The following is a 13,190-nucleotide window of genomic DNA, read 5'->3' on the forward strand; positions in this document are numbered from 1 at the left end:
TCAGTAGTTGCCAAGGGTTGAGGGTGGAGAGAAGTTGGCTACAAGGTACAACCTGAGGGCATTTACGGGATGATGGATCTGTTTCACATGTTAATTGTGGTAGTGCTTCCACAACTGTATGGGTTTGTTAAATATCATGGAATTGAGCACCCCTCCCCAATTTACTGTATGTAAAATTTAAAAGTAGAGAAAATGAAGAGACAGCACAGGTGCCCACAAAAGGTAATGTCTGTGTATGTGTGTGTGTATTAGTTACTCAGTCATGCCCAACTCTTTGCAATCCCATGGACTGTAGCCTGCCAGGCTCCTCTGTCCATGGGATTCTCCAGGCAAGAATACCAGAGTGGGTTGCCATTTCCTACTCCAGGGGATCTTCCCCACCCAGGGATCAAACCCAGGTCTCCTGCACTGCAGGCAGATTCTTTACCATCTGAGCCACCAGGGAAGCCCAGTGTCTGTACAACAGTGTGAACATACTTACAGTCTTGCATAGTATACTTAAAATTGGTTAGGATGGTAAATTTTATGTGATATGTATTTTACCACAGTTTAAGAAAATTCAAAACTGTAAGACAGATATTATATATTTATAATGGATTACTGTGAAGTCCTTAAGCAATTTTTTCCAAGGAATTATTAATAAAATGGGAATGTGGTTATAATTTTAGATTAAACTGAATACAAAGTTGAATGGGCTATAAATAAATTATGGCAGAAACACTGGAAGAGGAATTACTAAAATATTAAAGGTAAAGGTCTTGATGATGGGATCTTTTAATAATAGAGTTTCCTCCTTTACACTTCTTGGCACATTGTTAGTTTTCACTTATTCTTGTCAGTTCAATTCAGTCTCTCAGTCGTGTCCAACTCTTTGCAGCCCCATGGACTGCAGCACACCAGGCTTTCCTGTCCGTCACCAACTCCCAGAGCTTGCTCAAACTCATGCCCATCGAGTCGGTGATGCCACCCAGCCATCTCATCCTCTGTTGTCCCCTTCTCCTCCTGCCCCCAATCCCTCCCAGCATCAGGGTCTTTTCCAGTGAGTCAACCTTCGCATGAGGTGGCCAAAGTATTGGAGTTTCAGCTTCAGCATCAGTCCTTCCAATGAACACCCAGGACTGATCTCCTTTAGGATGGACTGGTTGGATCTCCTTGCAGTCCGAGGGACTCTCAAGAGTCTTCTCCAACACCACAGTTCAAAAGCATCAATTTTTTGGCACTCAGCTTTCTTTACAATCCAACTCTCACATCCATACATGACCACTGGAAAAACCACAGCCTTGACTAGATGGACCTTTGTTGACAAAGTAATGTCTCTGCTTTTTAATATGCTGTCTAGGTTGGTCAAAGCTTTTCTTCCAAGGAGCAAACGTCTTTTAATTTCATGGGCACAGTCACCATCTGCAGTGATTGTGGAGCCCCCTAAATTAACGTATGTCACTGTTTCCATTGTTTCCCCATCTATTTGCCATGAAGTGATGGGACCAGATGCCATGATCTTAGTTTCCTGAATGTTAAGTTTTAAGCCAACTTTTTCACTCTCCTCTTTCAGTTTCATCAAGAGGCTCTTTAGTTGTTCTTCACTTTCTGCCATAAGGGTGGTGTCATCTGCATGTATGAGGTTATTGATATTTCTCCCGAATATCTTGATTGCAACTTGTGCTTCATCCAGCCTGGCATTTCTCATGATGTTCTCTGCATATAAGTTCCTTCCTAGCTGTTTTCTGTTAATTAAACATAGCTGATTTTGTAAAGCTTGATTGGTTTGGGGGGTTTAAGATGTTCAAGAGTCAGACAGCTAGCACTTGAAGTTCCTAGAGCACGCTTAGGATGGTAAGTGAGCCTGATGCAGGGGAAGTTATTTTTACCCTGCTCTCTTATACCCTCTGGTTTGGATTTCAAAGAATCAGATATCGAGAAAATTGGCCATGGTTGAGAAAACAGGTGAGATAACTTTATTACTGATAATCTTCTCTATGGCTAGATGGAAGACAAAACCCTTATTCCAAGAGAAAAATGTCATCCAATTTTAATCCTCTTTAATTTGATTCTTTCTTCCATAGGTGTGACCTTGGTTAAGGGTTAATCTTGCTAAAACAAAGAAAAATGTGGACACAATATAAGATTTTAGATTGATTCACAATAAAGTAATACAACTAATTCCAGGGGAAAGTTTATTAATTATATTTTATTTATTCCCTACCTATATTCAAAAAGAATTTGAGGTTCTTTATGAAGGCCCAAAGCATAAGCACAATAAAATACAAAAATCAAGTAGGAAAAGGGGATAAATAAAAGAAATTATATTTTAAAATTCTGGCTGGTAATCTGTTAATAACTATTTGCAGAAAAATAAAGTTTGAGTTCTACCTTACCCCATAGATCAAAATAAATTCCAAATGGAATAAAGAGTTATACTTAATCACTAAACTATAAAAGAACTAGAAAAATATATTTAAGTATTTATCTGTTTTCAGGTCAGGGTGGGAAAAGCATATCTCATTAGCAAAGAAAGCTTAAAATGATTACATAAAAATGTAATACTTCTTGACTTCACAAAGCACCAAAAACAAGAATTAAATGGGGAAAATATTTCCAGTACAGATGACAAAGAATTGATAACTTCACTATGAAATGTATGAAATGTAATAGCTTTACCTGTTAAAATAATAAAAGCACAAACATTCCAATAAACAAATGAAGGGCAGAAAACAAGAAAATTTTGAAGACTTAATGCAAAAAAGCAAATTACATGAAAAGACATTAAACCTAAGTAAGAAAGAAATGCCAATTAAAGCATTGAAAATTAAAAAAAAAACTGAAACTCTATTTAACACTTATGATTAGAAAAAATGTTAGAAAATTATATCCAAACTGAGAAGAGGTACTGAGAAAAGGGAACTTAGGTTGCCTGATGATAATAATATCAAGACCTTCCTGGAGGGCAATGATGCAATATGTTGAAAAATCTCATGAAATATACCCTTTTTCTCATAAATTTCATTTCCAGAAATTTGTCCTTGGGAAATAAAACATTTCTTCAAAGATTTATGTATAAGAATCTTTGTAATTTTTTTAATAGAAACTATTGCAGAGTTTTTACAATGAACATTTATTTCTTTTACAATACGAAAAAAATATTACCTTTCTGTATCTGTTTCCTTTGATTGGGAAGTGAATTCATTCCCATTAATTGGGAAGTCTGTGCTCAGTTTTGAAGAGTAAAGTGATGTTTTTGTCATTCAGCATCTTGCTTTGGAAACTATCTGATGAGATCGGTTAGTGATTAAAGAAGATCTTTGAGTTACTGAGTCTTGTACAAACACTTCTTACTATTAGTATGAGAGCTCCTTGGGTGTGTTTCTTTGCTTCTGTTGTAGACAGGGTTTGAAAAAGCTATGTTATCTCTTCATGTTCTAGAGCCAGTGCCAGGCAGGCACTGAGTTCCAGTAAAGAAAGAGTGATGGCTGGAGGCCTGAGGGCCAGAGAGGAAAGGCGATGAACTAGACGACAAAGACAGTGAAACAAACACAAGTTCCCACATTAGTGCAGCAGTTTGGGGCCAGTTAAAATAATGGCTAATAATAATTTATGCTGAAATGGCTCCTGAAGGCATGGATGATGATTAATATTTCCTATGGAGACCTTAGATCACCTGGAAAACTCAAAAAAATCCCATTTCCCCTTGTTTCAAAAAAGAAGGAGGTTGTGTAATGTATTTGAAAATTAATAATGTGGTTGAAATAGAACAGAATTTGGCATTTATGTAGGGTAAGCTTTAATTATCTGGAAAAAACTACCTGAGTGGAAAAATAATCAGAATAAGTGAGGTGATCCCCTCTGTGGTCAGAGAGGTACCAGTAGAATTCCACACTGAAGATTCTGTTTTGAAGTTAAAAAAAACAAATCAAAGGAATGAAATGACTTTCGGAGAGAAGCAGGTGGGGTCTGCTCTCATGGGACTCGGGGAAACTTGCTCAGCCTTGAGCTGGCCCAGCTCACCTTGCGATGTGCCTGTGGCCCTTTTTCTCTGCCTCAGGACTGCCCTCTGGATGCGGAAGACTTCCGAGCCCAGCAGTGTTCAGCCTACAATGATGTTCAGTACCAGGGATGTTATTATGAATGGCTTCCACAGTACAATGACCCTGCCACCCACTGCATGCTCAGGTGTCAGGCACAGGGACAAAACTTTGTCCTGGATGGGACTTGGTGCACCGCTGACCCCTTGGACATGTGTATCAGTGGCATCTGCCAGGTAAGCCACACTGGCTTCCCGGACCCCTGGCTCCAGCCGGTGCCGCGACCATGGTCAGTAAAAATAACCTTTCTGTTCTGTACTTCTGTTCATGCAGATGAAATATTGTCTTTGAGAATTTTAATGTAAAATGTATTTTAAGGAGTATTACTTACCTGAAGATTATGTTTTACTTATTTAAAATACCATGATCAGAGAGGTAACAGTAGAATTCCACACTGAAGATTCTGTTTTGAAGTTAAAAAAAGGCAAAGGAATGAAGTGACTTCTGGAGAGAAGCAGGTGGGGGTCTGCTCTCATGGGACTCAGGGGAACTTGTTCAGCCTTGTGCTGGCCCAGCTCAGCTCGCAGTGTGCCTGTGGCCCTTTTTCTCTGCCTCAGGACTACCCTCTGGATGCAGAGGACTTCTGAGCCCAGCAGTGTTCAGCCTACAATGATGTCCATATTTTGGACATCATTTTGCCCATATAAAGTCAAAAGATTGTAATGTATGACTTGTGGATTTTTCTAGATCCATGGTTCTCCAGCTTGAAAGTACATCAGAATCACGTGAAGGACTTGTTAAAAGCAGTGTTCTGGGCCCTAATTCCAGAGCTTCTGACCCAAAAGTTCTGGGAGAGGGTCTCAAAATTTGCTTTCTAGCAAGTTCTAAGGATATGCTGCTGATGCTGGCCCAGGGACCCCACTTTGAGAACCACTGGTTTATTGGTATCAATAGGTTCTCTGAATTCTCTTGTTAAATTCATCATTTGAGGCCTGTGGGAGCAATGACTTATTTACTAAGTAATTAGTGTGAATGTACTCCAGTAAACTTTTCAGAGAGGACTTTGCAGAGCTGTGATGAATGTGGCTGAGGTATAACCCCCGCAGCTTGTAATGGGGGTGAGAACTCAGGGGACTATGACAGGTTGCTGAGACAGTGTGGGGATTGTAGGGAAAAGATAGAATTCTACTCCATTCCTTTGATCACTGGAAAAAATGTAAGCATAGTGAATGCTTACTATTCCATCTACCCTATTATGTTCATAACAAAAACAGCAGTAACAGTAGCAAATGACCCTAACCATCTACTAAGTGTCAGACCCTGCCAGGCACCTCTGACTTCATATGCTTAGAGGAAGTCATGGTCTTGCTCATCAGATGAGCTTCTCTTTCTTGCATCCCTTCATCTAGAAAACAACCTCCAGTTGCTCACCACAAAACCTTGGAGTCATTCTTTTTTTTAAAAAAAAAATAACTTTTATTGGAGTATAGTTGATTTACAATGTTGTGTTAGTTTCTGCTGGACAACAAAGTGAATCAGCCATACATGTACATATATCCCCTCTTTTTTGGATTTCCTCCCCTGTTTACGTCACACAGAGCATTGAGTGGAGTTCCCTGTGCTGGACAGTAGCTTCTCATTCAGTTCAGTTCAGTCACTCAGTCGTGTCCGACCCTGCGACCCCATGAATTGCAGCACGCCAGGCCTCCCTGTCCATCACCAACTCCCGGAGTTTACCCAAACTCATGTCCATCGAGTTGATGATACCATCCAGCCATCTCATCCTCTGTTGTCCCCTTCTCCTCCTGCCCCCAATCCCTCCCAGCATCAGGGTCTTTTCCAATGAGTCAACTCTTCGCATGAGGTAGCCAAAGGACTGGAGTTTCAGCTTCAACATCAGTCCTTCCAATGAACACCCAGGACTGATCTCCTTTAGGATGGACTGGTTGGATCTCCTTGCAATCCAAGGGACTCTCAAGAGTCTTCTCCAACACCACAGTTCAAAAGCATCAATTTTTTGGCACTCAGCTTTCTTTACAGTCCAGACTCTCACATCCATACATGACCACTGGAAAAACCACAGCCTTGACTAGATGGACCTTTGTTGGCAAAGTAATGTCTCTGCTTTTTAATATGCTGTCTAGGTTGGTCATAACTTTCCTTCCAAGGAGTAAGCATCTTTTAATTTCATGGCTGCAATCACCATCTGCAGTGATTTTGGAGCCCAAAAATAAAGTCTGACACTGTTTCCACTGTTTCCCCATCTATTTGCCATGAAGTGATGGGACCAGATGCTATGATTTTAGTTTTCTGAATGTTGAGCTTTAAGCCAACTTTTTCACTCTCCTCTTTCACTTTCATCAAGAGGCTTTTTAGTTCCTTTTCTCTCTCTGCCATAAGGGTGGTGTCATCTGCGTATCTGAGGTTATCGATGTTTCTCCCGGCAATCTTGATTCCAGCTTGTGCTTCATCCAGCCCAGTGTTTCTCATGATGTACTCTGCATATAAGTTAAACAAGCAGGGTGACAATATACAGCCTTGACATACTCCTTTTCCTATTTGGAACCAGTCTGTTGTTCCATGTCCAGTTCTAACTGTTGCTTCCTGACCTGCATATAGGTTTCTCAAGAGGCAGGTCAGGTGGTCTGGTATTCCCATCTCGCTCAGAATTTTCCACAGTTTATTGTGATCCACACAGTCAAAGGGTTTGGCATAGTCAATAAAGCAGAAATAGATGTTTTTCTGGAACTTTCTTGCTTTTTCGATGATCCAGCGAATGTTGGCTCATTCGTTATCTGTTTTATACATGGTAGTGTATATGTGTCAATATCAATTTCCCAATTCACCCCACCCCCTTTTCCCCACTTGGTGTCCATATGTTTGTTCTCTATGTCTCTGTCTCTGTTTTGCAGATAGGTTCATCTGTACCATTTTAAAAATAATTCTTGATTCTTCTCTTTCAATCTACACATCTAATCCATTGCTGAGTCAATTTTATCCTCAGACAACATAGTTGGATCTTGTCTTTTGAACTACCGTGACATTCTTTATCTTAACTCATGCATTTCAACTCACTGCCATACTCCAATACTCCCACAATGTCTGTCCCCATTAAAGGTCCTCAGTTAAAAACTGGTTGAATAAATGAGTCTTATCTACTTGCAAATGCAAAGGTTGTTCATATCTCTTGGTCTCTCTTTTATTTCTGTCTCAACCTCCAATCTTGAATTTTCTGGTTCAAGTTTGATGTCCATTCTGGGAGATTCCACAGATTCCTCCAATACACCATGGGAATTCCTCCAGTCCTCACCCTTTCTCAAATGAACTAGTATTGTTCTTCCCAGATCCACTAGTTATTCAAACTGCTATTTCTGTTAATTTCTGTTTATGACACCACAATTCTCAGTGTCACCTTCCTGAATTCATGTGGTCACCAAGTGTATTTGCTTACATGTCCTCTATCCTGGTACTTCTATCAAATTTCTCACATTTCACTTTTCTTCCCCCTCCCACTTTCACCTTTTTACCCCAAAACTAGAGTAGCCAATCTCCTTTGGTGGCCTAACCAATTGCTCTTCCTTTCTCTTCTACTCTTAAACCATCTTATTTGATGTTTACTGTTGACTAATCTTCCCAAAGGTCAGAGTTTATGACTTTATTCTTTTATTATATATGCTGTCAATGATTTCCCTTTATAACCACCAGTTAACTTTTGGGCTCTTCCACAAAATAATAATAATAGCTATTTTTGGTCAGTGAAATTATGCTTTTTAGTTTTCCAAGTTTTTGACAGTGAATTGTTGATTCACTAAAAACAATTTAGTCTGGGCTAAAGAGGAGCAATGCAATCCAGGTAATATTTGGACACTGAGGCTTTGAAGACTTGAGTAAAGTTACATAAACCAAGATGAGGAAGAGAATACCAGGCAGAAGAATAGAGTTTGTAAAGAGATGTGACAGTAGGTGTGTTTAAGCATCTTTGACTCATTCTGTAGAGTTGAGGTGAAAAAATACCTGTGGGACAATGCTAGGAGTTGAGGCTGCAGACGTAGGTGGAAACCAATCATGAACTGATTCTCAAAGTTGTAAGAGGAGCCAGTGAAGAATTTTATAAGAAATAGCTTGGTTGGAATTGTCTCTGGGAAGGTCACTCAAGTGGCAGTGTGGCAGATTATCTGGGGAAGATGGGGTCAGAGCAGATAATAATAGGTTAAGTTGGGATAACAAGAGGGCTTCCCAGGTGGCTCAGTGGTAAAAAAAAAAAAAAAATCTGCCTGTCAGTGCAGGAGACCTGGATTCGATCCCTGGGTCAGGAAGATCCCCTGGAGTAGGAAATGGCAATCCACTCCAGTATTCTTGCCTGTGAAATGCCATGGACAGAGGAGCCTGGTGGGCTACAGTCCATGGGTTCACAAAGAGTTGGACACGACTGAGCGACTGAGCAGGTGCACAGGATAAAGGTTGTTTTCAATGCTGATTAGCCCCTCTAGAATGTGTGATTCCTGGGACTTCCCTGGCAGTTCAGGGGTTAAGACTCCATGCTTCCAATGCAGAGGGTGGGGCGCAGGTTTGGTCCTTGGTTGGGGAACTAGGATCCAAAAAAAAAAAAAAAAAAGGTAGAATGTGTGCTTCCTAACATGTTTTTGTTAGTCTGTTGGACAAGTGGATTTTGGGGGCAGGTGGTACCTTGCTGAAAGCTGAGTTCTCTTCTGGCAAGGCCATTCAGGTCAAAAGAATTGTATGCACTTCTTCAGAAGTGACTCACATGCTTCTCAGTTGAATTCAGTATCTTTCCTTCCGCGGGATAGTGTTCACATAAATTCCCTTTCCTGGACAGTGTGGCTGTGGCCATCCACAGTTGTCAGAATGGGAGAAAGTAAGCTGTGTGGTCCTCTCTGATTGCCTCGGGATCAGTGAACTGAGTCCTGATGTTCACTTGGCAGAGGCTACAAACAATTTTTGCAAGTGTGTTTACAGTTTGCTCTCTTACATGACTGTGTCACCATGCTCCTAGGAACAGCCTACCAGGAGTCTGAGCACAGCATCTAGCATGAGACAACAAAACCCAATGAAATTTGCTTCTGCTTTGGGGCCCTGATTTTTACCAGAAACAGGACCTGGTTGGAACCAGATCTGCAGAACAAGTCCATTGTATCTTTCAGGTTTATTGAATTCCTTGATGACTGGGTAAATGAAGAAATCACTCTGTTTCTAGTAAAAAGAATAGCATCCAACACATACTGGATGCTTACTCGGGGTCAGGCACTGTCTAAGCCCTTGACTGTGTTAGCTCATCAGACACTCTGAAGCTGGGATAGTCATTATCCTCACTCTGTTCATAAGGAAACTGGAATTTGAAGAGGCTAAGTGATTTGCCCTGATGATACAGCTAGAAAATGGTAGAGCTGGTATTTGAACCTAGGAAACTGAATTCCAAAATCTATTTTCTTAACTGTTGTGCTGTATTGATGATATTTGTACTTTTTGTGTTGCTACAAGTATCACTGAAGTTTGTAACTGGAAATGAGATGCAATTCTAGTAGACAACAGTCAGCACAATAGGTGTGTGATGCTTAGACAGTTTAGGATAGAGGTTGAAACTCAAACATCTGCACACATCCCCCCTCCCCAGGGAGGAAGACTGCTCAGGTATAGTCATAGTGAGTCACGAGGGCTGTCATGAGCTGGAGGATATATACCTGCTTGTTGATGTGCTCAAGGGGTGAACCATGTATAAACATGTCAGGATTTTTGTCAACAGGTGCCAGAAATCTAGATTTTAATGTGAAGTGTCCAGTTTCAAACAACACCATGATGTTAATGACCTTGCTCTGTCCATTAATGGTTAAATAGAATTCCAATATAATACAGGCTAGGTTTTCCTTCAGTAATAAGCAACCCCTCAAAACTCTGAGCTTAAAACAACTAAAGATAACTTTTAGCTCATGCGCCTTGGTCAGTGTGGGTCAGCAGGGGTCTCTGCCCTTTTATGTCTCAGAAACCCAGTCTGAGGGAGGCTTTATTTGCACACACATTTTGCATAATAAGTACAGTAGCGAGGAGGGGAATGTGTGACTTACACACTGACCCTTGAAGCGTCTAACAGAAGTGACAGAGACACTTAGATGCATATTTCATTGGCCAAAGATAGTCAGTGATCACACTTAATTCCCAAGGGAGTGGGGAAGTGCCGTCCTCCATGGGCTGAATACTTATGAATATTCCTAGTGGCTACCACAGCTCCATATACTTGATTTTGCAGGCAGAAATGTTGGAATTTTTTGTAATGTAGAATTCAATTTTCAGAGATCTCTAACAGAAGTTGACTCAAAAAATTGTTTGTTTCTTGAAGGATTAAATTTGACTGATCTGGAAAATTCACACTTTGCTTCATCTGGAGTAAAGACCCCTACTTAAACACTGACTTCTATGAACAGATTAAGAAATCATAGGCTGGAACTATGAAATAATCCTTCACAGAAGTGACGATTTATATATCAGTATTTATTCCCCAGCGCACTGATCATATAGCTTAAATTTTTATTTACATTATCTCCTATCTTGTGTAACTTGTCTCATCAACTGCACTGCAAAGTAAGAATCCCATCTTATTAATTTAGACTCTGTTATGCCTGGCTCTATAGAAATTGGCTATGTGGATGTTAATTAATTTTATTGATGTTTATCAATTAGTGATTTTTAAATCATTACAGCTAGCAATATTGACTTCAGGAGAAGTCACTGAACTTGAAAATACTTCTGGCAATTCTTAAAAAGTTGCTCATCATTGATTATGATGAGATCTGAGGGCCAATATTTAGTAGTCCCTCAATTTCAAGGGCGGTTTAGGCTTATCCCCTATGAATCACAAGGCAATCAGATATTTTCAGATATTATTTTCCTGTGATGTTTTCACATTTTTTTTTGACTGCAAGATTTGGATGAATTGTAAATTTAAAAATTAAGAAATAAATGTCAGTGCTCAGGAAGTTATTTGATTGCCCAAGATCCTGCAAGGCTCTAAACACCCTTTAAAACAAGCTCATCCTAGCTCCTAAACCCACACCCTTCCTGGATGACCAGATAAAGAGCGATTGTCATTCTCATGAAATGCAAAGTGCTCAGGGACTTGCACGTATGAGGGCCCAGGAACAGTATTTCTACAATTTAATGGTGGAAATACTCCCCTTGGAGAAAGTTGCTTGAACACAAGTTACTCATTGATTGAATCTCAACCACGCAAGTATGGTTCCAGGCTTTGCTGTCAGTTCCTTAGACTAGAAGCCTGCCATCATTCTTTGCCTCTTGCTCATATTTCCCCTGTCTGTAATAACTACTGAGTTGTGAAGTCACATCCACTAAAATCTTTCTCTGTTGCAGCTCCTTCTCTCTATCCCCACTGCCATCCTTGTTCAGGTCCTGAGATCATATACCAGGACACCTACAACAGCCTTCTGATTTGCTCCCCACTCGATCTCAAAAATGCCCTCTAACCCAAAGTAGTCTGGCTAAGGCACAAGTCTGATCTTTCCTTATAATGTTTTGCATTTCCCGAAGACTTACGCTCATTCACCAGCCAACAAGTCATATCGGGGTATCATCCTTCTTGGCTCCCAGCCTCATCTCTGGCTGCACACCCCGCTCTCCACCCCCCCACCTCCTGGCCTCCTGCTTAGACTGGAATGGGGTGCTCCAGCACTCTCTGCTGTTGGCTGTTTCTTGCCTGCAGTGAGCTGCCACTCACCTCCTTTGCCTTAATCATGTTCTCCTCTCCGTTGGGAATGGCCTCCACCTGGATTTTAAAAATCTTTTTTTTTTTTTTTGGTTGTTATAGAAAATATCAAGCCTGTATGAAAGAGGAGAGAACAGTGTGGTGACCCCCCATGTATCTGTCACTCAACTGCAACAGTTAACTCAGAGCCTCTCTTGTTTCTTTTTCACCGCTGCCTCCACCCCAGTGGGGCATTTTTGAAGCACACTCAGAGAGCATATCATTTCATTCATAAATATTTCAGTGTGTAGCTCTAAAAGAGAAGGCCTGCTTTTGATAACCAGAATACCACTATAAAAAAATTTTTTTGGGGCCATGCCATACAACATGTGGGATCTTAGTTCTCAGACCAGGGATGGAACCTGTGCCACCTGTATTGAAAGCTCAGAGTCTTAACCACTGGACCACCAGGGAAGTCCCCACAATACCACTTTTTAAAGTGTGGTCCTCAGATTGCTTTCTTTAGAAGCACCTGTGGTGCTATTTAAAATACAGATTTCTGGACCTCACCAAGTCAGGCATTCTGGGAGTGGGTCCAATTGTGGTGAAATAGACATAACCTAAAGTGGAGCATCTTAACTCTTTTTAAGTGTACAGTTCACTGGTATTAAATACATTGACACTGTTGTGCAACCCTCACCACCATCCATCTCCAGGAGTTTTCATCATCCCCACCACAAATTCTGTACCCAGGAAGCACTGACTCCCCATCCCCTGTCCTTCCCCTGCAGCCTGTGGTCATCTCTGTTCTACTTCCATCTCTATGGATTTGTCAGCAGCATGTTTTAGCAAACACCCTGGGTGACCAGCGGGGGCAGGGGTGCATCCAAATTTGGGAACTGTTGTACCAGATAATCTCTAGGGTCCCTCTTGGTGGTGGTGGTCTTAGTTGCTCAGTCATATGCAACTATTTGGGCCAGGCTCCTCTGTCCTTGGGATTTCCCAGGCAAGAATACTGGAGTGGGTAGCCATTCACTTCTCCAGGGGATCTTCCCGACCCAGGGATTGAATTCATGTCTCCTGCATTGGCAGGTGGGTTACCGACTGAGCCACCAAGGAAGCCAGGGTCCTAAGTTTTACCCAACTGGAGAAGGGCCACGTCGTGTAAGCTGCAGCAGGGTCTGGCCCCATGTTCCTCCTCAAGCCTGCGTGTGCTGTCAGCCCCACCTGACTTTGGTGGTGGCTCTTCCTGTTCACGTTCACTGAGCAAAGCTGACCCGCCTTCTCCCCCTTGGGACTGCTTCTTCCTCCCCAGCACCTGTTTCTGGTCCTGAGGGGCTGCTTCTCCCTACCTTCCCCCTCCCTCCCTCCCTCTGTGGTCTCTCTGCAGTTTTCCTTTATAATTCACACTGCCTGGCAGTTTCTGCCCTGTTCCCGCGTCTAGTGTGAAGTTTATGGTT

At 41.4% G+C, this 13,190-nt stretch overlaps 1 long non-coding RNA gene across 1 annotated transcript in view; it reads left to right on the forward strand.

Annotated features, from left to right (window-relative positions):
- Nucleotides 1–13,190, forward strand: part of LOC139033985 (uncharacterized) — a 46,437-nt gene that overhangs the window by 1,689 nt on the left and 31,558 nt on the right. The window contains exon 2 of the long non-coding RNA XR_011486463.1: nt 4,040–4,255. This is a non-coding gene — a long non-coding RNA (uncharacterized lncRNA). The remainder of the gene's footprint in view (nt 1–4,039; nt 4,256–13,190) is intronic.

The sequence above is a fragment of the Odocoileus virginianus genome, unplaced genomic scaffold (assembly GCF_023699985.2).
Source record: "Odocoileus virginianus isolate 20LAN1187 ecotype Illinois unplaced genomic scaffold, Ovbor_1.2 Unplaced_Contig_14, whole genome shotgun sequence".
Taxonomy (NCBI): Eukaryota; Metazoa; Chordata; class Mammalia; order Artiodactyla; family Cervidae; genus Odocoileus; species Odocoileus virginianus.